The sequence below is a fragment of the Capsicum annuum genome, unplaced genomic scaffold (genome assembly GCF_002878395.1).
Source record: "Capsicum annuum cultivar UCD-10X-F1 unplaced genomic scaffold, UCD10Xv1.1 ctg4975, whole genome shotgun sequence".
NCBI classification, from domain to species: domain Eukaryota; kingdom Viridiplantae; phylum Streptophyta; class Magnoliopsida; order Solanales; family Solanaceae; genus Capsicum; species Capsicum annuum.
In genome coordinates this window covers 48,932-71,832 of record NW_025857564.1, presented here as the reverse complement: position 1 = coordinate 71,832, position 22,901 = coordinate 48,932, and the positions used below count along the sequence as shown (strand labels likewise).

The following is a 22,901-nucleotide window of genomic DNA, read 5'->3' as shown; positions in this document are numbered from 1 at the left end:
TTCTTCCTATTCATCAATAACTCAAGCCTCTGCATCTTGCTACTGAGTTTTTTTCTTACAAATGATTGCTTCATGGACAAGATAATTTCACCTAATGCACTTAACATCAGGCCTTTCCCCTCATTTGAAAGGTGCATGCCCAAGCTTGCCGCAATGCTTACAAGGAGGGTAGTTTCCTTTGAAACCACTTGTTTTATTTTTATTGTTGTACGTTGCACCTTCTTCATCCTTTGAATGGAACTTATTATTATTCTTCTTAGAACGTCCATCATCATGATGCTTGGCTGATAAGGCACCTTTGACAGCTCCTCCCTATCTCACAATACGTCATTGTTCTTACTCTTGAAAAACACCTAAGAGCTTTGCTAGTGTTATCTTGGAAAAGTCCTTAGTATTTTCTAAGGTTGTTACGGTAGCCTCAAATCTTTTAGGTACCATTGCTAGGATTTTTTCAACGATCCTTCAATCATTAAAAGTGAAACCAAACAATCTAATGTCATTTGCTAAATTAAGAAGTCTATCAAAGTACTTCTTTATTGTTACACTTTCTTTCATCCTTTGCAACTCAAATTGACGTATCAGATTTATTACTTGCATCCCTCGAATCCTTTTATCTCCTTTATATTTAGTATTGAGATAATCCCATATCTCTATCATTGATTGCAGAGACATGATATGAGTTATGATATTAGATGAAACTGCAGTAAATAAGCATGCCATTGCCTTTGATTTCATCCTTTTCATCTCTTTGTGAGTTTTAATCTGCGCCACTGTGGGATTGTCCGACAAGGGGGCTATCTCGTATTCATCTTCAACAGCTTTCAAGAGATCCAAAGCTTGCAGCTATATCTGCATTCTAACTGCCTAAATTTGAAAACTTTGTCCATCGAAAGTTGATAGTGCCATTGAAGAAAAATTTACTTCTCCATTCATGATATCCACTAGATCAGATTGATCCACACACTCACAGGTCCTTTAATATTAAAGCTATGATACCAATTGTTGGTTTAAAAATCGTTAATGGGAAATAAAAAGATTTTAATTCAAAAGCTAGCCGCTAAAATAAAGATATAGTTTGAAGAAGAGAATATAGAGAGAGTGATTATTTTCTTGTTGACAGATCACCTTAAATTGATCATCAACGAAGCAACTTAAATAGTTTCTATTACAACAAATAATAGGATAGAGAAACAACCTATTTCTACCAAAATTAAAATATCTAATTAGTTTTCTACAAAAGATAGGACTCCTAATTTAACAAGGATTTACACGTAAAAAGAAAAATTGGAGAAAAAATGAAAAAACCAGTCTGCATTATTAAAGCAACTTTCAATACTAAGTCACCAACCAAAAAACATTCAAAATACAAAATCCCATTTAAAGTCCCTATACTTAACCATTTTCAAGTAACTAAGCCACCAACTAAACCACATTTAAAATAAATAATCCCTTTTAAAGTTCCTACACTTAACCATTTTCAAGTGACTAAGTATCAAAACAAAACCGAATTCAAAACACAAAATCCTTTTAAAGTTCCTACACTTATAAATTTCAAGTAACTAAGTCTCCAACCAAACAACAATTAAAACACAAAATCCCCTTTAAAGTTCCTCCACTTAAGCATTTTCAAGTAACTAAGTCACCAACCAAACCAATTTCAAAACAAAAAATCCTTTTTAAAGTCCCTACGCTTAACCATTATCAAGTTACTAAGTATCAAAATAAAACCACATTTTAAAAAAAAAATCCCCTTCAAAATCCTTACACTTAACCATTTTCAAATGAATAAGTATCAAAACAAAACCACATAAAAAAGACAAAATCCCCTTTAAAGTCCCAACACTTAACCACTTTCAAGTAACTAAGTCACCAACCAAACCACATTCAAAACACAAAATCCCCTTTAAAGTTCCTACACATACCCATTTTCAAGTAACGAAGTCACCAACCAAACCACATTCAAAACAAAAAGTTCTCACTCTCTTTAAAGTCCCTACACTTAACCATTCTCGAGTGACTAAGTATCAAAACCAAACTACATTCAAAACTCAAAATCCCCTTTAAAGACCGACCCTACACTTAACTATTTTAAAGTGATTAAGTCACCAACCAAACCACATTTAACATACAAAATCCCCTTTAACGTCCCTATACTTAACCATTTTTGAGTAACTAAGTCACCAAAGAAACCACATTCAACACAAAAAATTCCCATTGAAGTCCCTATAGTTAAATATTTTCAAGTGACTAAGTCACTAACCAAACCATATTAAAAACACAAAATCTCATTTAAAGTCCCTACACTAAACCATTTTCAAGTGACAAAGTCACCAAGCGAAAAACATTCAAAACAAAAATTCTCCTTTAAAGTCCCTTCACTTAACCATTTCAAGTGACTAAGTATTAAAACCAAACCACATTCAAAATAAATAATCACCTTTAAAGTCGCTACACTTAACCATTTTGAAGTAACTAAGTCACAAACCGAACCATACATAAAACAAAAAATCCTCTTTAAAGTCCTTACAGTTAACCATTTTAAAGTAACTAAGTCAGCAACCAAACCACATTCAAAAGACATAATCTCCATTAAAGCCCCTACACTTTACCATTTTCAGTGGACTAAGTCACTAACCAAACCATATTCAAAAATACAAAATCCCTTTAGTGTCCCTAAACTTACCATTTTCAAGTGACAAAGTATCAAAACAAAACCACAGTAAAATCATAAAATTTCCTTTAAAGTCCCTATATTTATAAGTTTCAAGTAACCAAGTCACCCACCAAACCACTTTAAACACACAAAATCCCTTTAAAGACCCTACACTTTACCATATTCGTGTGACTAAGTCACCAACCAAACCACATTGAAAACTAAAAGTCGTCTTTAAAATCCCTAAACTTAATCATTTTCAACTGACTAAGCATCAAAAGAAAACCACATTCAAAATACGAATTCTCCTTTAAATTCCCTACACTTGACCATATTCAAGTAACTAAGTCAACAACCAAACAACATTCAAAACACAAAATCCCCTTTAGAGACTCTACAACTAAACATTTTCAAATGACTAAGTCACCAACAAACCCACATTCAAAATACTAAATCCCCTTTAAAGTTTCAATACTTAACCATTTTCAAGTAACTAAGTCACCAATCAAACCATATTCAAAACAAAAATACCCTTTACAGTCCTTACACTTAAACATTTTCAAGTGATGAAGTATCCAAATAAAAAACCACATGCAAAATAAAAAATCCACTTTAAAGTCCCAACACTTAACCAATCTCAAGTGACTAAGTATCAAAACAAAACCGAATTCGAAACACAAAATCTATTTAAAGTCCATATACTTATCAGTTTCAAGTAACTAAATCAACAACCAAACCACATTCAAAACACAAATATTCCCTTTAAAGTCCCTACACGTAACCATTTTCAAGTAACTAAGTCACCAACCAAACCAATTTCAAAACAAAAAATCCTTTTTAAAGTCCCTAAGCTGAACCATTTTCAAGTTACTAAGTATCAAAATAAAACCACACAAAACGCAAAATCTCTTTTAAAGTCCCTACACTTAACTATTTTCAAGTAACTAAGTCACCAACAAAACCACAATTAAAAAACAAAATCCCCTTTAAAGTTCCAACACTTAACCATTTTTAAGTAACGAATTCACTAACAAAACCACATTCAACACAAATACTTCTCTTTAAATTCCCTACACTTAACCATTTTCAAATTATTAAGTATCAAAACCAAACCACATTCAAAACAAAAAGTCCCCTTTAAAGTTCCTACACTTGACAATTTTCAAATGACTAAGTATTAAAATCAAACCACATTCAAAACACAAAATCCCCTTTAAAGACCTTATACTAAAACATTTTCAAGTAACTAAGTCACCAACTAAACCACATTCAAAATAAAAAATCCTCTTTAAATTCCCTATAATTAACCATTTTAAAGTAACTAAGTCACCAACCAAACCACATTCAAAACACATAATCTCCATTAAAGTCCCTACAATTTACCATTTTCAAGAGGCTAAGTCACTAACCAAACCATATTAAAAAAAAATACCTTTTAAAGTCCCTATACTTAACCATTTTCATGTGACGAAGTATCAACACAAAACCACATTCAAAACAAAAAATCCCCTTTAAAGTCACAACACTTAACCATTTTTAAGTGACAAAGTATCAAAACAAAATTGAATTTTAAACACAAAATCCCTTTAAAGTCCCTATACTTATCAGTTTCAATTAACTAAGTCACCAACCAAACAACATTCAAAACACAAAATCCCCATTAAAGTTCCTACACTTAACCATTTTCAAAAACTAAATCAAAACCAAACCACATTCAATAAAAAAAATCCTCTTTAAAGTCTCTACACTTTACCATTTTCAAGTGATTAAGTTTCAAAATAAAACTATATTAAAAAAAAAATCCCTTTTAAAATATCTACGCTTAACCATTTTCAAGTGACTAAGTATCAAAACAAAACCACATAAAAAACACAAAATCCCCTTTAAAGTCCGGACACTTAACCACTTTCAAGTAACTAAGTCACCAACCAAACCACATTCAAAATAAAAAATCCTCTTTAAAGTTCCTAAACTTAACCATTTTCAAGTAATGAAGTCTTCATCCAAACCACATTCAAAAGAAAAAATTATCATTCTCTTTAAAGTCTCTACACTGAACCATTTTCAAGTGACTAAGTATAAAAATCAAACCACATTAAAAACCCAAAATCCCCTTTAAAGACCCTACACTTAACCACTTTCAAATGATTAAGTCACTAACCAAATCACATTCAAAATACAAATACCCCTTTAAAGTCCCTATACTAAACCATTTTTGAGTAACTAAGTCACCAACAAACCACATTCACCACAAAAAATTCCCATTAAAGTTCCTACACTTAAAAATTTTCAAGTGACTAAGTCACAAACCAAACCACTTTCAAAACAGAAAATCTCATTTAAAGTCCCTACACTAAACCATTTTCAAGTAACTAAGTCTCCAAACAAAAAACATTCAAAACAAAAAATTCCCTTTAAAGTCCCCACCCTTAACCATTATCAAGTACCTAAGTATCAAAACCAAACCACATTCAAAACACAAAATCCCCATTATAGTCCATACACTTAACCATTTTGAAGTAACTAAGTCACAAACCAAACCACACTCAAATCGAAAAATCCCCATTAAATCCCCTAATTTTTTACCATTTTCAAGTGACTAAGTCACTAATCAAACCCCAATGAAAATGCAAAATCGCCTTAAATTCCCTAAACTTAACCATTTTCAAGTGACTAAGTATCAAAACAAGACCACATTCAAATCATAAAATTTTCTTTAAAGTCCCTACATTTATAAGTTTCAAGTAACTAAGTCACCAACCAAACCACATTAAACACACAAAATACCCTTTAAAGTCCCTACACTTAACCATTTTCATGTAACTACAACCAAACCACATTCAAAACTAAAAGACGTCTTTAAATTCACTAAACTTAATCACTTTCAAATGTCTAAGTATCAAAATAAAACCGCATTCAAAAAAAAATCCCTTTAAAGTCCCTACACTTAACCATTTTCAAGTGACTAAGTATCAAAACAAAACCGAATTCAAAACACAAAATATCTTTAATGTCCCTATAATTATTAGTTTCAAGTAATTAACTCACCAACCAAACCATATTCAAATCACAAAATCCCCTTTAAAGTCATAACACTTAACCATTTTAAAGTAACTAAGTCACTAACTAAACCAAATTCAAAACAAAAAATCCTTTTAAAAGTCCCTATACTTATCCATTTTCAAGTTACTAAGCATCAAATAAAACTACATTCAAAACAAAAAATCCCCTTTAAAGTCTCTACACTTAACCATTTTCAAGTGACTAAGTATCAAAACAAAACCCCATTTAAAACAAAAAATTTCCTTAAAAGTCCCTATAGTTAACCATTTTCAAGTAACTAATCACCAACCATACCACATTTAAAACATAAAATCCCTTTTAAAGTTCCTACATTTAACCATTTTTAAGTAACGAAGTCACCAACCAAACCACATTCAAACCAAAAACACCTCTTTAAATTCCCTACACTTAAATCTTTTCAAATGACTAAGTATCAAAACCAAAACCACATTAAAAAAAAAATACACTTTAAAGTTCCTACACTTAAACATTTTAAAATGACTAAGTATTAAAATCAAACCACATTAAAAACACAAAATCCCCTTTAAAGTCCCTACACTTAACCATTTTGAAGTAACTAAGTCACCAACCAAACCACATTCAAAAGAAAAAATCCTCTTTAAAGTCCCTACAATTAACCATTTTCAAGTAATTAAGTCACCAACCAAACCACATTCAAAACACATAATCTCCATTAAAGTCCCTACACTTTACCATATTGAAGTGACTAAGTCACTAATGAAACCATATTCAAAAAAAATACATTTTAAAGTCCCTATACTTAACCATTTCCAAGTGACTAAGTATCTAAACAAAACACATTCAAAATAAAAAATCCCCTTTAAAGTCCCAACACTATACGATTTTCAAGTCACTAAGTATCAAAACAAAACCGAATTTAAAACATAAAATCCCTTTAACTGCCCTATACTTGTAAGTTTCAAGTAACTAAGTCACCAACCAAACCACATTCAAAACACAAAATCCCCTTTAAAGTCCTACACTTCACCATTTTCAAGTTACTGAGTCACCAACCAAACCACATTCAAAACAAAAAAACTTCGTTGAAGTCCCTACACTTAACCATTTTCAAGTGACTAAGTATCAAAATATAACGACATTCAAAACAAAAAAAATTCCCTTTAAAATCCCTACACTTAACCATTTACAAGTGACTAAGTATGAAAACTAAACCACATTCAAAACATAAAATCTCCTTTAAAGTCCCTTCACTTAACCATTTTCAAGTACTAAGTCACCAACCAAACCACTTTTAAAACACAAAATCTCCTTTAATATTCCGGCACTTAACCTTTTTCAAGTAACGAAGTCACCAACAAAACCACATTCAAAATAAAAAATCCTCTTTAAAGTCCCTATATTTAACCATTTTCAAGTGACCATGTATCAAAACCAAACCACATACAAAACACAAAATCCCCTTTATAGTCCCTATACTTAACAATTTTGAAGTGACTAAGTCGTCAACCAAACCACATTCAAAACAAACATCCTCATAAAAGTTTCTACAATTAACCATTTTCAAATAACTAAGTCACACACCAAACCATATATAAAATACATAATCCCCATTAAAGCCCCTACACTTTACCTTTTTCAAGTGACTAAGTCACTAACCAAACAACATTTAAAACATAAAATCCTTTTAAAGTCCTTACACTTAACCATTATAAGTGACTAAATATCAAAATAAAACCACATTCAAAACACAAAATTCTCTTTGAAGTCCCTAGACTTATCAGTTTCAAGTAACTAAGTCACCAACCAAACCACATTCAAAACATAAAATCCCCTTTAAAGTCCCTACACTTTACCATTTTCATGTAACTAAGTCACCAACCAAACCACATTCAAAACAAAAAGTCGTCTTTAAAGTCCCTAAACATAATCAATTTCAAATGAATACATATAAATATAAAACCACATTCAAAACAAAAAATCCCCTTTAAAGTCTGTACACTTAACTATTTTCGAGTGACTAAGTATCCTAACCAAAACACATTCAAAACACAAAATCCTCTTTAAAGTCCCTACACTTAACTATATTCAAGTAACTAAGTCACCAACCAAACTGTCACGACCCGAATCGTGGCCCTGGCCGTGATGAGTATCCCAAACCATAAAGGCCTGAAACACCCCTATCTGTCTTGTAGTCATGCACATAATTCATATTATAAAAAATATAGAATATATACAATATTATAGAAACATGGTCAGGAATCATACAAAAGCAATAATGAGGTATAATGTCCAACAATCTCAACACAACATCTCTATAACGTCTACGAAAATCTCTACTACATGACAAAAACAAATATCTATCTGAAAATAGGGAAAAGGCCCCCAATAGGCCCAAAACTAATAAATGACAAATAAAACTGCCAGATATCCGGCCTTCCAAAATATACAAGGCTCACCATGTGACTCTGCAAATCTGTTTGAGGAAATCTACTGATTTTCTGGACCCCTAGACTATGCCTTCGAACTTGAGAGGGAAGGGGGTCAATACAAAAGTACTGGTACGTAGAGATATCAAAACAAAACATAATATTTTTACAAAATATAGTTGAGATCCATTATAAAGCAGTTTCATATCAAACATTTGAAAACACATATGCGTAATGTAATTTTTTTCAACAACAATGCATTGCGGCTGAGCTAGGTGGAATACCCTACATATCACATTTACACCAACTGTCAAACCTTGGTTGCTGCTGAGATTAAAGTATAAGTGAGGGGAAGACACACAAGATCACACAGTAGGGTGTCTCGATCCAATGGTAGTGTACAAGATCACAAAGCAGAGCTCCTAACCATGGTCCCTATTTGGGAATGACATAAAGTCAGTTACGTAAGATCATAAAGCAGGGTACCAAATTCCCATGTCGGCAAACACGGTTTTCAGTGATGAGTCGTTACACTCAAATGCCTTCTTTGGGCATCCACCTATCTCATGAAAAATCAATGTATTCAAATTTCATCTGATTCAATCACATATCATATTCTGTAGTGTATCGTCCTACCCGACTTGCAAGCCATCAATATCACATCATTCTTCTCATTCAACCATTGTATTCAACATGTTTCAACATAAATAGCCCTCTCATTTTCAAGTCAAAATCATATTAATTCTCAAAAAATTTCATGTCATGCTTTTCAAGATGTTTTCAAACAATTTACATCATATGAACATTTAAAATCAATTCACATCAAGAGAGGGATTTCATATCATTCATGCTCTCAAGTTAACATCTTTTTGGAATACATGTATATACATATATCATATAGCAAATCACTTTGGGAGTAGGCGTAAGGGGTAAATCAATATCATAAAATATTTAAAACATAATCATATTCGAAATTCCAAAACCCCCATTTGAAAACATAAATTTTTAAAGCCCATGAGATTTTTGAGATAAACCAACGTACCTCGATTACTATGAATATTAGGTGCTTCTTGAAGCTATGTTGAGAGGGTTTCAAATATAAAATTAGTTTCTAAAACCCATGGTTAAATCTTGAGTTGCTTGGGTTTTTATTTTTAAACCCTAGAGAGAGTTCTTGAACAATTTTGATGAATGAAGGTGTATTTTGGGGTCTTTGGGAACTGAATTTCGTGTTTAGGGCTAAGTAAGGGTGGAAAAGGACCATTTTGCCCCAAAAATGGAGTGTTTAAGTTACTTGAAACCTGTACATAGGTTCTCGCTATGCTATCGCCTATGTTTACATAGGTGACGCCTATGCTATCACCTATGTTTACATAGGAACCACCTACTACTTTGAAAGACCATAACTTTTTGCTCGGGTGCTGGATTTTAGGAAAATTGGTATCATTGGAAAGCTAACTCAAAGACCTATCATTTGGGATTTAGTAGGCTCTCTAATTCGATACGTATAGAGAGTTATGGTAGGTGAAAGCTGACACAAATTACAACGTCCACTAAAACTTAATCGATCAAAATAGTTTCAACTCGTCCTTAAGTTGAAGGACCTCTATGGTCTAAATTCAAGCTTGAATAGATTCACTTACTACGTAAATGATTAACATGCCATATTGCCATAGGATTTATGGCTTCGGGATTATCAACACATCAAAATCATGGTCTATATTGTAGCCCAAAATGTGGGGCGTTACAAAAATAATTTAGTTAGGGTCTATATACATAGGAACGATGGTCTAAACTCTAGCCCGAAAATACGGTGTGTTACATTATCTCCCCCTTGGGATCATTCGACTTCGAATGATGGGTAGGCATATATTAAAGCTTAGAGGTACGGAATAATGCCGACATGATATGTTTCTCTTAGAAAGAATACACTGATCTGAAACATAACTATAAGACTGGAACTACTGATGTTCTAAATTCTTATACTGGACGTGCATATCTGATGCATGGAATACACAACTGAAGCGACTCATAGGCTGAATTCTCATAATGAATCATGCATATCTTATGCATGGATTTGTTACTGAGTTGTTCTAATAAATGCGGAACTGAATACACTAATAAGCTGAACTTTTTTATTGAACATGCATTTCTAATGCATGCATATCTGACTGAACTAACGTATGACGTATGAATGAATACACAATGATAACTGATACGAAGCTTTTAATAAGAATATATGCATACAGCTGAATGGGGTATCTCCCCCTTGGGACCCTATGTCCCTCTATGAATGCTCAATTCACTAAGATAATCAGAAAATAGAGGCGAGGCACAAGGGACCTACGAATTAAATCATAACTAAACATCTGGAATCTGAATTTAATGCATGACGCATGAACTGATCTATACTCGCAATTACTAGTATACTCTATCTTGGAATAGTAGCATATCTCAGATTTTTGGGTAGCATGATTAAATCAAGAGACGAGAAAACAAGTCATGCAAATTAGACTGCTAAACTGATTTGCTTGCCACATAGACTGAACTACACTGGAAACTTATACTCAATCTAGAGTATCTCTTCAATACTCTCTCTAAAGAGGTTTTAGCAGTAATAGGGAGCCATGAATCTTTGGTATGGATTGTATGAGACATCCAACGTAGGAAATCACAATATTTACTCTACTCTGCAATCGAGAATATAGACATATAACTCATAAATCAGGATAGAATTATCAGACCTTTGGCAATACAACTTCTTACTTTCAAGCTTAGCACACTTCTTGAATATCCCTTAACTATACTATTCCCTATAGACATCATATCCATTCAATTCAACTTAAAATACTCATATGAGCATTGACAAAAAAATTTTTCCTACTAATGTCTAAAATAGCTTAATCCTTACACCGCGATCAAGCCTAACTCTACGTAACAAAATACAACATGCTATACTACGCTATTATTCTAAACCATATGATGTCACCTTCTATACCTCTTCTAAAGATTACATCCTAAGCATAACATGCCTTACCACTTGAATGACTACTCTGAACTCTTAATATGAAGTCGCTAATACATATTGCGACCTTCCACTATAATCCCAAAATGTCATTCAAGCCTATTTTATAACCACATGTTAACTTTAAAGCACCCACCCATAAATACATACTTCACATAGTCTCTAAACTATTGTCAATATAACTCCCACGTGCTACCCTAAGACATACACACATAAACTTTTCCACTAACCATCACATGTATCAAAGACTTGGCCCCAACTCTTACTTCACACGTATGGCCTTATCTAAGCAAGCATACTATGATCTTCTATCAAGAAAAGCATTTACATCGTCACCACTATCATTGCATAGGGAGGGTCACTAAAAGGTTAAAACATAAGATCCTGAAGCATGAAAAGATTTTTATACGGGACTGAGCACACTATAAAGAGTGAGTACATGAGTCATAAGTTACATGACCTCAACTAGAGTTCATAACATAAGGAAAGTGATTCCGACTAGTTGAATGAACTAAAACTCATTATCTCAGAACTGGAAGAGTACTGACTCTCTATCATATACAGGAATCATGAACTACGATCATGGAACTGGATCGTAAGGCATGAGTAAGTATCTGAATAACAAAAAAAAATTCTGAGGTAGAAATACGTTGAGATTCACCCTCACTTTCTGATGTTCTAAATCATACTGCATCACTACTAGAATCTAAGAGCCTTACTTGGTCATTCATTCTATCATCTCCCCCTTAGCTTCAAGTCATTATCTAGAGTTTGGGAGATCCCTTACCAGATTCTAACTGAACTACACTTACTGCACTCTCGGGTCTGAAAAAGAAAGAAAAAAAATGATAATACATACATATCATAGACTTAACCTGAATGACTACCTTCTGGGATACACTCTATCTTTCCAAAGCCACCAATACTTATTTCTATCGGTTCAACCTTCAAAACTCAAACTTAGATTCTAACACTTAACATGGCTATTTAGATCACCATATACCATCTAACTAGTCTTTCTCTACTTAACAATTCAATGGTACCACTAGCATAAAAATTATGTAATAGTCTTAGAAAAATAGGCCGCAACCTCATATCACCTTGGCATACTTCTACACCATACCTAATACATTGTACTTCATTATGAATCAATTTAAACTTAAGATATTTCATACACCGTTCAAGCCTATTAGATCACTTTCATATAACTAACATCATTGATCTAGAAACCATCACATCCACCTTTATGAACTTCAACTGTTCAAACTTAATGTCTAGTGCTAAACATGATTTTACAACCCAACCTTATGCATCATTCTCACTTGGAAACCATGAAATAAACATCAAGAAATACTAGTACACTAGAACTTCATAACAATAATAATTGACCTTGGCCTTACAGTCTTCTTTATTATAACTCATTAGCCGTACTATTTCAACACATCAAGCCTATAAATATTTATTCCCACAAATATACATCATTAATCTCATGCCACAATGCTTACATCCACATCCTACATTAAATTCAATCCAATGGTCTAGCATAAATTATCTACCACCAATGACGAGTGCAACATAATATACTAATCCATCAAATTAGAACATTCTATCCCAAATACTTCAAAATCTTCTACATACCTTCTCACAAGTAGTATTAGTTTACAACTACCAACAAAAGAAGGTCAACGGGTAAGGTCACATAATAGACATGATCAACCTTAATCTTATAGTATAACCCCATAAAATCGTATCTACTTATATTGCTTTCTCACATCACAATTACTTACCCAAGCGTACATTTACACTACCTTCAAATTCCTCAAATAACCATGAGTCTATAATCATAACTTACTCGCTAATATAGCCATTTTCACATTCAAGCAACCAATAAATCACCCTGACCAATAACTCTTTCTCTACCTTCTACTAATAACACACAAGAATGAATCACTTCATTACCAACTCTATCTCATGCAAAAGATTCAGCTATACATATATTCAACCAATACAAGAACAACACATTGAATGACAAATTGCTGGTGAATTAAAATAGGCCTCACATAGCTTAACAAAACTTTGATTTTCTTAACAACACTTTGATGACAATATTTCATGAGATAGAGATTTAATACACAATATTTAATGAACTAAGAATGCACATCTTACTCTGTAAAAATAAAAATTGGATTCAAACACTTCCTCCATGGACTACCATACCGTCCACACATGCTACTAGTTGCCAAATTAGTTTATCACTATAAAAGGGTAAATCATCCTCACTCTGACTTCTAACTTTGTCACTTCACATCACCAACTTCTTGGTCTAATTTCATTACCAATAGTTCATGACAATAACACTTTAACACACATTACTATTAGAGTAGAAATACCATTCCAACATTCTACTATACCTAATAACCTCTGAAGCGTGACACTGACAACATAAGTTCTAAAAAGAACTTAATACACTTAATACTGTAGGCTGAAAAACACGATTTCATCAAAATCAAGGTTCACATTAGAACTAACACATTCTGAAGCACTAACAAACTCTTCTCAAGTCTTTGTAAAAATTTTATATGATTTGGTCAGAATGAACCATACCATTTAGACTCTAAACTTCTGTACTTAAATCGCCCCAGTAATGTGATGGGTCTGCAAACATCAGAGTAAGGAAAGAATTTGGGATGATTTTACTTTCGTATGGACATCACCATAGCACAAATTAGAGTATGAATGAGGAATATTCTTACTCTGTTGCACAAACTAGAATAGGAAGAAAGAGAGACATTCCTAAATACCTTGTAGCCTCCTGCTTATAAGTGTGGCACGCTACACACCCATAAAAAAAACTTTGCATGACGTAATTTCACAAAAACCCAAGGACCATAAAACGTGCTTTGATACCAAGTTTATCATGACCCGAATCGGGGCCCTTGCCGTGATGAGTATTCTGAACTATAAAGGCCCGAAACACCCCTATCTATCTGGTAGTCATGCACATAATTCATATGATAAAAAAATGTGAAAGATAAACAATATTATGGAAACATAGTCAGGAATCATACGAAACCAATAATGGGGAATAATGTCCCACAATCTCAATATAACATCTCTATAACATCTACAAAAATCTCTACTACATGACTGAAACAAATGTCTATCTAAAAATAGGGAGAAGGCCTCTAGTCGACCCAAAACTAATAAATGATAAATAAAACTACCAGATATCAGGCCTTCCAAAATATAGAAGGCTCACCAAGTGACTCTACGAATTTGTCTAAGGAAATCTACTAATTTTTTAGACCCCTAGACTATGCCTCTGAACCTGGGAGGGTAGGGGGTTAATACAAAAGTATTGGTATGCAAAGATATCAAAACAAAACATAATATTTTTATAAAATATAGCTGAGAGCCATTATAAAGCAATTTCATATCAAATCATTTGAAAACACATAGGCGTAATGTAATTGTTTTCAACAACAATGCAATCAGCTGAGCTAGGTGGAATACCCTACATATCACATTTACACTAACTGTCAAACCTCGGTTTCCATCGACATTAGAGTATAAGTGAGGGGAAGACACGTAAGATCACATAGCAGGATGTCTCAACCCAATGGTAGTGAACAAGATCACAAAGCAGTGCTCCTAACCATAGTCCCTATATGGGAATGACATAAAGTTAGGTATGCAAGATCACAAAGCAGAGTACCAAATTCCTATTTCGGCAAGCATAGTTTCCAGTGATGAACCGTTACACTCAAATGCCTTCTTCAGGCATCCACCTATCCCATGAAAAATCAATGCATTCAAATTACATCTGATTCAATAACATATCATATTCTGTAGGGTATCATCATACCAAACTTGCAAGCCATCAATATCACATCATTATTCTCATTCAACCATTGTATTCAACATGTTTCAACATAAATAGCCCTCTCTTTTTTATGTCAAAATCATATCAATTCTCAAAATATTTCATGTCATGCTTTTCAAGATGTTTTCAAACAATTTAAATCATATGTACATTTAAAACCAATTCACATCAAGAGAGGTATTCCATGTCATTCATGATCTCAAGTTAACATCTTTTTGTAATACATTCATATACATGTATCATATAGCAAATCACTTTGGGAGTAAGCCTAAGGGCCAAATCAATATCATAAAAAATTTAAAACATAATTATATTTGTAATTTCAAAACTCCCATTTGAAAATATGAATTTTTAAAGCCCATGAGATTTTTGAGATAACCCAACGTACCTCGCTTACTATGAATATTAGGTACTTCTTAAAACCTACGTTGAGAGGATTCCAAATATGCAATTAGTTTCTAAAACCCACGGTTGAATCTTGATTTTCTTGGATTTTTATTTTAAAACCATAGAGAGATTTCTTGAATAATTTTTATGAATGAAGGTGTATTTTGGGGTCTTTGGGAACTGAATTTTGTGTTTTGGACTAAGTAAGGGCGGAAGAGGACCATTTCGCCCCAAAAATAGAGTGTTTAAGTCACATGAAACCTTTATATAGGTGCTGGCTATGCTACCACCTATGTTATCGCCTATGTTTGGATAGGCACAATGTAATACTCAGGGAAATTTTTCGTTGACATTTTGTGCATAAACGTGTTGGGTTCTATCTTCTAGAATGAATTATAAATTTTTCGTATGGAATGTATTAGATTATGAACCACCATTGTGTAGAGTATCAAATGAGCCTTTAAATGATAAGTGGATCATCCAAAATGGACACCCGAGCGCCGAGTTATGAACATTCCAATTGAACCGTGAATAGTAGTGAATAGTAAAATGTTCAAGAAAAAGTACTGAGGCCTGACATATTTTTTTCCAAGTTTAAATAATCATAACTTTTGTACATAATGATCTCGGTGATCTACTATATATCAATGGAAAGATCTGAGAGTCCTCTTTTTAATGAAATTAGTTTCATCCAATTTGTCTATTGCAGCAAAAAGTTATGGTCGATCTACTTCAGCCTATCAAAAGCAAATTTTTGAGTCAACTTTAAATGATCATAATTATTTGTACAGAATTATCTAGGTGAGACATTTTATATCAATGGAAAGATATGAGAGTCCTCTTTCTAATGAAATTAGTTTCATCCAATTTGGATATCGGAGTAAAATTTTATGGTTGATCTACTTCAGACTATCAAAATAGTCCATCAAAGGACAAATTCGAGAATTATTTGATTTTTAGGGGCATTTTGGTCATCCGTCCTCACCCAAAATCCGTCCAAACCCTATATTAAATCCTATTAGAAGCATTCTATGTTATATTTCATCAAATTCCCTCAAAAAGAAAACCTTAAGCTCTTACATCCAACTTCAAGAACCTCCAAAGTTCACCATTAATTCTGCAAATTTATTCAAGATTCCAACTTCCTAGTTCAAGAACTCCAAGAACCATCATCCAAAGGCACGATTAACATCTCAATAACAAGTATCGATCTAAAGTTCATCATTCAATGTATGTGGGTTTTTTCAACAAGAACTCTCTTTCGTTCTTGTGCCCAAAAGTAATATTCTTTACAGAGGCATGATTTTTGTTTGATTTTTATGAATTTGAAGCATGAACCCATATCTTATGATGATTATTATGAAATCTTGATGTTTATGATTTTGAAAGATGAATTTACATGTGTGGAGATATAAAGCATGAATCTTGAACGATATTTATCACGATTTTGATATTTAGGTCGTGAATCCCCATTGGAAATTATGTGTTTTTGAGAAAGTGTGTGTTATAAGCACGCTGATGTTGAATATTTGACATATTTTGAAAAGTTTGACCTTTCAGTCTTAATGGAGTTGTTTTGAACTAAAGTGTGAAAGAAATCCACAATGTGGTTGATTTTGATAGATGGGAGGCATGATGGCTCCCGATGTATATTTATATATTACTGAAATTATTTTGTTGTGGATTGTCTTTGAAATGATCTGACCTAAGTCCGGGAGAAATCTTTACCACCAAGTGGGAGGTATAAAGCGACCTTACTTCCCTAGAACTACGTGCCCCCATAGGAGTAACCCTGAGGCTGATTTATATAGTGATCACTAGTTTGTATGGATTTGATATCGATAGTCCTACTTTGATTGCAAGGATACAACGGCTCTCCCAAACGTGGGTTGTACGTTGGACTACATATAGCTCACATAGTTTATGTTGGTTATAGGATCTCTCAGTGTGTGTGTGTTTCCTTGTGTCTATGGTGAATGGTGAAGTAATTTGAAAGTGCAATTTTAAAAGTTATTCTTTCGAAAGATTTAAATGATATTGACATTATGAGAATTGATATTCTTGACGAACTGAAAATGATTGACAAATTATATAATGACTTACATGTGTTATTGTACTTATTTCATCCTCTCATAATTATGATGATTTTCTTCGGGCTATGTTAGTCTTTCATACATCCTGTATATTTCTTATAAATATTTATGATGATGATGTTTATACAACTGCATACACCCCCATATACTCGGTTCTTTTCCATGGTACTAACCCACATCTTCGAATGTGGGCTGCATTTTCTCGAAATGTGGTTCAGGTGCTCAGTTCCAGGTTCGACAGTGATTCTTTGGGCACGTTGTTCTATATTCTCTATTATGGTGAGTCCTCATGTTCCGAGGACGTGATGTCTGATGTTGGTTTCACGGAATTATTTACATTTGATAACTGAGTATGAGTTAGTTGGGGGCATGTCTCAATAGCTTGCTAGTTTTATTGATTTTCTTAAAGGCATGTCAGACTAGTATAGATGTTGGGAGTTGACTAATAAGTCATATTTCGTTATCTATCTAAAATTCTTTTATTCTTGGATGATGATTACTCTATTAATATTTGAGGGTTATTTATGGAAACCCCGTTGATTTGTGTTGAACTAAATGAAAATGGCTCAAAGGGTTACCTTGGGGCTACTCGTTGCCTCAAGCATCGTGTGATGCTTCGGAATTAAATTTTTGGGGCGTTACAAACTTGGTATCAGAGCCTAAGGTTTTAAGGTGTCCTAGGGAGTTTGAAAAGATGAGTTAAGTAGAGTCTTAATCATTGATGTGTAGCGCACCACATCTATGAGCAAGAGGTTACAAGACGTTTTAGGAAAAAGTGTTATTCTTTCTTTAAGATGTCTATCATGCTTAAAGTGTCTCTCTCTGCTATTGATTCGTGCTCTCCTCTTTCAGAAATATGGCTCCACATCGAGCGAGAAGAAATAATGATGGTCAGCAACCTCAACCCACTGACCCATTGAATGAAAACTTATCCCATGCTGAATTTGGGGCAGCCTTTTAAGCACTAGCCCAAGCTATTACTGCAAATATTCAGGCCAACCCAGCCCCAGCTCCACAGTAGTAGGGAGGTGATTCAACTGCTGCCAGGATCCGTGATTCATGCAAATGAATCCACCAAAATTCTATGGGTCCAAATCTGATAAGGATCCATGGTTGTTTTTAAAGGAGGTGCAAAAGATTACTCAGTTGATGTATGTATTTGAGGAACATAGTGTGGAATTGGTTGCATATAGGTTGAAAGACCTTGCTTATGACTGGGTTGTTTATAGGAGTAAAGGTAGAGGTGAGGGAGCTATTCCTACAACTTGGCAAGAGTTCCAGGATGCATTCCTGGATAAGTTTTTCCCTTTGGAGATAAGGGAGGTAAAGCTGGAAGATTTTATGAACCTGTGATAGCAATCTATGACTGTTAGGGAGTACTGTCTAAAGTTCAATTAGTTGGCCAAGTATGCTCCTAACTTAGTGGCTGATAATCAGGCTAGTATAAGTAAGTTTGTGACTGGAGTGTCTAGTTATATGGTTAAGGAGTATAGGTCTGCTATGCTGAATAGTGATATGAATCTGTCTAGGTTGATGACTCATGCCTAATAGATTGAGGCAAACAAGATTAAAAAGAGAGATAGAATGAGAAGGAATAAAAGAGCTAGGTCCGAGCATCACGGATAGGGTCAGACTAGATCGTAGGGAGGGAGTGGCCCTCAGTATCAGGATCGTTCGTCTATGCCAGCACCATCATCTGCTAGTGATCCCGTGCCTAGAGGTAGGCAGGAGCAAGGTAGTAGGTCATATGCATCCAGGTCCCAGTAAAGTGCTAGCAGTAAGCCAAATCATCTCCTGTGTCCTAAGTGTGGTAGGGCTCATTTGGGTGAGTTTTGGGGTGAGAAGAGGGGTTGTTTCCAGTGTGGTAACATGGGTCATAGAGTTATAGATCATCCACAAGATGGAAAAGGGTGTCGTGACTATCGCCCTTAGATCTAGACTCAACTATTAGTGCTCCAGTTCCAGCGACTCGCCCAGCCCCAGCTCAGGGTGCTTCTTCTAGCAACACTGGCGGGCAGCGCCAGAATAGATTCTATGCTTTACCATCCCACCAGGAACTGGAGGACTCTCCCGATGTTGTTACTGGTATGCTTCATATATTTCAGTTTGATGTGTATGCTTTGTTGGATCCTGGATCCAGTTTCTCATATGTTATACATTTGATTGCTGTGAATTTTGAAATAAGTCCTGAGATTATTCCTAATCCTATTCTAGTTTCTACCCCAGTGGGTGATTCAATTGTTGCCCAGAAAGTGTATAAAAAGTGTCCTGTTACCGTTCTTGATAGAGTCTTGTTGGATGATCTGATTGAGTTAGACATGGTAGATTTTGATGTGATTTTGGGTATGGACTGGCTATATTCTTCTTATGCCTCTATTGATTGTCGGACCTAAATGGTCAAGTTTCAGTTTTTGGGTGCATCCGTGTTTGAGTGCTCTAGGAATTCTGTGTCACCCAAGAGTCATTTTATCTCTTACCTCAAAGCTAGAAAGCTTATTTCCAAGGAGTGTATTTACCATTTGGTTAGAGTCAAAGGCACTAAGTCTGAGACTCCAACTCTCCAGTCTGTTAACGTCGTCAATGATTTTTTTGATATCTTTTTGGATGATCTCATAGGGATACCTCCTGATAGAGAGATAGAGTTCGGGATTAATCCTCTTCTCTATACTCAGCCGATTTCTATTCCTCCTTACCGTATGGCCCCTGCAGAACTTAAAGAGTTGAAAGAGCAACTCAAAGATCTACTAGATAAGTGTTTCATAAGGCCCAGTGTTTCTCCTTGGGGTGCTCCTGTGTTTTTTATGCGAAAGAAAGATGGATCTTTGCGTATATGCATTGATTACCGCCAACTGAAGAAAGTCACCATAAAAAATAAGTACCCCCTTCTGAGAATAGATGATATGTTTGACGAATTGCAAGGTGCAAGTTATTTCACAAAGATAGATCTTTGTTCCGGCTATCATCAACTCAAAGTTAGGGAGTGTGACATCCCGAAAACCGCTTTCCGAACTCGTTATGGCCATTTTGAGTTTTTTTTTTATGTCTTTCGAGTTAACTAATACCCCAACAACTTTCATGGACCTCATGAATCAAGTGTTCAGACCATATCTGGATATGTTTGTCATAGTGCTCATCGATGATATACTGGTGTACTTTCGTAGTGAACATTTTGATCATCTCCGAACTGTCTTGCAAACCCTTAGAGATCACAAGTTGTTTGCCATGTTCAGTAAGTGTAAGTTTTGGCTAAGCTCAGTTGCTTTTCTGGGTCATATCATTTCTTCTGAAGGTATTAGAGTTGGCTCCCAAAAGACTGAAGTTGTTAGAAATTTTCCTAGACCTAATTCTCCAACTGATATCTTAAGTTTCTTGGGTTTAGGTGGCTATTACTGCCGTTTTGTTGAGGGTTTCTCCTCTATAGCGTCTCTTATGACTCGATTGACCCAAAAGAAAGAGAAGTTCTTGTGGTCTGAATCTTGTGAGAAAATTTTTCAGGAGTTGAAGACTCGACTCACTTCAGCCCCTGTTATTGTACTTAATTATCCTCTCATGATTATGATGATTTTGTTCGGGCTATGTGAGTCTTTCATACATCCTGCATATTTCTTATAAATATTTACGATGATGATGTTTATACAACTGCATACACCCCCATATACTTGGTTCCTTTCCATGGTACTGACCCACATCTTCAGATGTGGACTGCATTTTCTTGGAATTTTGGTTCAGGTGCTCAGTTCTAGGTTCGACAGTGATTCTTCCGGCACGCTGTTCTCAATTCTCTGTTGGGGTGAGTCCTCATATTCCGAGGGTGTGATGTCTGATGTTGGTTTCACAAAATTGTTTACCTTTTATAACTGCTTATGAGTCAGTTGGGGCATGTCTCAATGGCTCGCTAGTTTTATTGATTTTCATAGAGGCTTGTCAGACTAGTATAGATGTTGGGAGTTGACTAATAAGTCGTATTTTGTTATCTTTCTGAAATTCTTTTATTCTTGGATGATGATTACTCTGTTGATATTTGAGGGTTATTTATGGAAATCCCGTTGATTTGTGTTGAACTAAATGAAAAAGGCTCAAAAGGTTAGCTTGGGGCTACTCGTAGCCTCAACCACCGTGTGACGCTCCGGGACCCGTTTCCCGGGGCATTACACGCTGCCTACTATTTTGAAATGCCATAACTTCTTGCTCGGGTCCCGGATTTTTCTGAAATTGATATCGTTAGAAAGCTAACTCGAAGACCTATCATTTGAAACATAGTAGCCTATCTAATTCGACATATACAGAGAGTTATGGTCGATGGAAGCTGACACAAATTACAACATCCACTAAAACTTAATCGATCAAAATAGTTTCAACTGGTCCTTGAGTTGAAGGACCTCTATGGTCTAAATTCAAGCTTGAATATATTCACATACTATGCAAATGATTAACTTGCCATATTGGCATAGGATTAATGGCTTTGGAATTATCAAAGCATCGAAATCATGGTCTATATTGTAGCCCGAAATGCAATGCGGTACAAGAATAATTCAGTTCGGGTCTATATACGAAGGAATGACGGTCTAAACTCTAGCCTGAAATACAGGTTGTTACACAAACCACATTCAAAACACAGAATACCTTTTAAAGACCATACACTTAACCGTTTTAAAGTGACTAAGTCACCAACAAAACCACATTCAAAATACAAAATCCCCTTTAAAGTCCCTAAACCATTTTTGAGTAACTAAGTCACTAACCAAACCATATTCAAAACAAAAAATACCATTTAAAATCCGTACACTTAACCATTTTCAAGTTACTAAGTATCAAAACAAAAACACATTCAAAATAAAAAAATCCCCTTTAATGTCCCAACACTTAAACCATTTTCAAGTGACTAGGTATCAAAACAAAATCGAATTCAAAACACAAAATCCCTTTAAAGTCTCTATACTTATCAATTTCAAGTAACTAAGTCACTAACCAAACCACATTCAACACACAAAATCCCCTTTAAAGTTCCTACACTTAACCATTTTCAAGTAACTTAGTCACCAACCAAACCACATTCAAAACAAAAAATCTTATTTAAAGTCCTTGCACTTAACCATTTTCCAGTGACTAAGTATCAAAATAAAAGCACATTCAAAACAAAAAAATCCCCTTTCAAGTCCCTACACATAACCATTTTAAAGTGACTAACTACGAAAACAAAACCAACCAAACCACATTCAAAAGGAAAATTCCTCTTTAAATTCCCTACACTTAACCATTTTCAAGTAACTAAGTATCAAAATCAAACAACATTCAAAAAAAATCCCCTTTAAAGTACTTACACTTATGCATTTTCAAGTAACTAACTCACCTACCAAACCACATTCAAAACAAAAAACACCTTTAAAAT

General features: G+C 34.4%; 1 pseudogene; it reads right to left on the bottom strand.

The window, feature by feature from the left end:
- LOC107865369 overlaps positions 1 to 22,901 on the bottom strand; it is a 47,157-nt pseudogene that overhangs the window by 1,943 nt on the left and 22,313 nt on the right.